This window comes from Ailuropoda melanoleuca, unplaced genomic scaffold (genome assembly GCF_002007445.2).
Source record: "Ailuropoda melanoleuca isolate Jingjing unplaced genomic scaffold, ASM200744v2 unplaced-scaffold6751, whole genome shotgun sequence".
Lineage (NCBI taxonomy): Eukaryota > Metazoa > Chordata > Mammalia > Carnivora > Ursidae > Ailuropoda > Ailuropoda melanoleuca.
In genome coordinates this window covers 139,488-142,052 of record NW_023242181.1, presented here as the reverse complement: position 1 = coordinate 142,052, position 2,565 = coordinate 139,488, and positions in this window count along the sequence as shown.

Below are 2,565 nucleotides of genomic sequence, written 5' to 3'. Positions count from 1 at the left end.
CCTTAGTTTTTGATGTGATGTTTTGATATACATATACGTTGTGCAATGCTTACAACAATCAAGCTAAATAACATATCCATTACCTCACAGTTTCCTTCCTTCTTTCCCTTCCTCCCTCCCTCCCTTCCTCCTTTCCTTCTTTCCTTCCTTCCTTCCTTCCTTCCTTCCTTCCTTCCTTCCTTCCTCTGGTGAGAACAACTAAGATCCACTCTCTTAGCAAATTTCAAGTATGTAATATGGTATTATTAGCTGAGTCACCATGCTATACACTAGATCTGCAGAAATTATTCATCTTGCATCCTAAACTTTGTATCCTTTGATCAACAGCCATTCATTTAGGTGGATGTTGAAGGGGAGCAGAATGTACCATCCCAAAATATACCACTTAGCATATTGATTATTTTGAATTAAAGCCACTTGAGAAACAGCAGTGCAAGAAGAACACTCTGAGTCTCCTTTGTTCCCCTGAAAGCTGGAGATAAATCTGCCAGGTGAAAGGTACCCTCCCTGTCCCAAGAGGGTAGAAGGCATTCTTATCACCAGATGTAGGGAGTTTAGGGCTGAGAAGTCTATATAAACAACCATTATTACTTCTTCACTAATTGAATACCTCATGCCCAAACATCTTTATCTTGTCAGTTTTTCATAAACTAATTGTTTCTTTGTCTAAAAGGTATAAAAACTTCCTGCTTTGGTCCCTTCTTTGAGTGTCATATTTTCTTATGGGTTTCCTGTGCAAACAAGATTAAATTCCCCTTTCTCCTGTTAACTGTCCTATGTCAATTTAATTTATTAGATATTCTAAAGAACCTAGAAGGGACAAGGGGGAAACTAAAAAGTGTCCACCCCAATAATGTAATTACATTCCATACAGGGAAGCCATCAAGTACAGAACCATTTCATGTTCTCACTGGACTGTTCAGAAAAACACATTTAGTCCACATTTTAGATACACCTTTTGTGGACTCTGGATTCAGAGTAAAAAATGAAGATTGATTCATCAAAATTAAGTGAATTCATTAGCAATAATGAATCAGTATTTATTATAATGGTGCAGAAGAGAGCAATAATTGAGAAGCTTCTGAAATATACTGTAGATTATATATTTCCTTATCCTGTGTGTGATTCTTTTTGTATCCCCATTTCTAAAATAAAGTTGTTCTTCCTCAGGTTTATGGATTTGTTATGTAAAATGAACTCTACCTAATGAAAATGTTTATTGTATAGATATATATAAATTAAGAAATGAGGTAGATTTTTTAGTGAGTGATAAATAATGATTTTAAAACATGAAAAAGAATGGAAAAGAAAGGTTGGATTTGTTGAAACCCTGCTAGGTAGCATCAGTTGAGTTAGACGTTTATGTTTCTGTTATATCACGTAATCTGTACAACAGACCTGAGGGGAAGGCATTATTATTCCAGAGCTACAGAGGAGAAAACCAAGGATCAGATAAATTTAGTAATCTCCAAGCAATTTATGTAAATTAATTGAATTTCCCCATAATATTACATGGTAAACAAAATCCCGTTTTGCAGTAAGAAATCAGAGTAACAGAGAGGATAAGTAACTTCTCTAGAGTTATATACCTGAAAGTCCTTGAACTAGAACTTGAACCCAGACCTTTGACTTAAGGGTTAGCTCTCCCTGAGGCTACATTCTGTAGTTTTAGATCTGAATGATGTGAAACCCATACCATCTACACTATTCATTTACAATTGAATTGTCCTCAGTATAAGCTTTTGGTTCTCATCTTTCCACCAATTATGAAGTATTGGTTCCTCATTTAAGCAGGTTTCTCAATGTGGGCACTATGGAAGTTTGGGATTGGATAATTCTCTTAGGAAGAAGTCTTGTGCACTGTAAAATGTTTAGGAACATCCCTGGTCTTCCCCACTAGATGCCAATAGTACTTACCTCCTGTTGTGACAATCAAAATATATCTAAGACACTGCAAAGTATCAGGGAGGGCAGGGGTCACCTTGAGTTTAGAATCACTGAGTTAAGCCATCTTTAGCTTGCATTTTTAGTCTCTCCCACTGTCGTTTAATTTGCATCTACTGACAAAGGATTCAGTCTGACTCCTTCCAGAAATAAGCCAAAAAAAAAAATCCTAATTCTACCTTCTTTAGTTGGTTTTCCACCTGCTCAGACCTTACCACACTCAATTATGCCTTTTGCTACCCCAATAAGACAAACTTTTTTTATCAAAGGTTTTCAAAGACCGGGTTATGATAGCTAATTTTGTTTTAAGTGAAACAACTCCTGGTCTTCCTCTTGAAATTTTTATATTCTCTATTTAATTAATATTATTAATTTATTATTTAATTATTTATATTATTTTTCCTTCATCCATGTACTGCCCCTTATGAATAGATTTCCACTGAGGACACNCAAACTTTTTTTATCAAAGGTTTTCAAAGACCGGGTTATGATAGCTAATTTTGTTTTAAGTGAAACAACTCCTGGTCTTCCTCTTGAAATTTTTATATTCTCTATTTAATTAATATTATTAATTTATTATTTAATTATTTATATTATTTTTCCTTCATCCATGTACTGCCC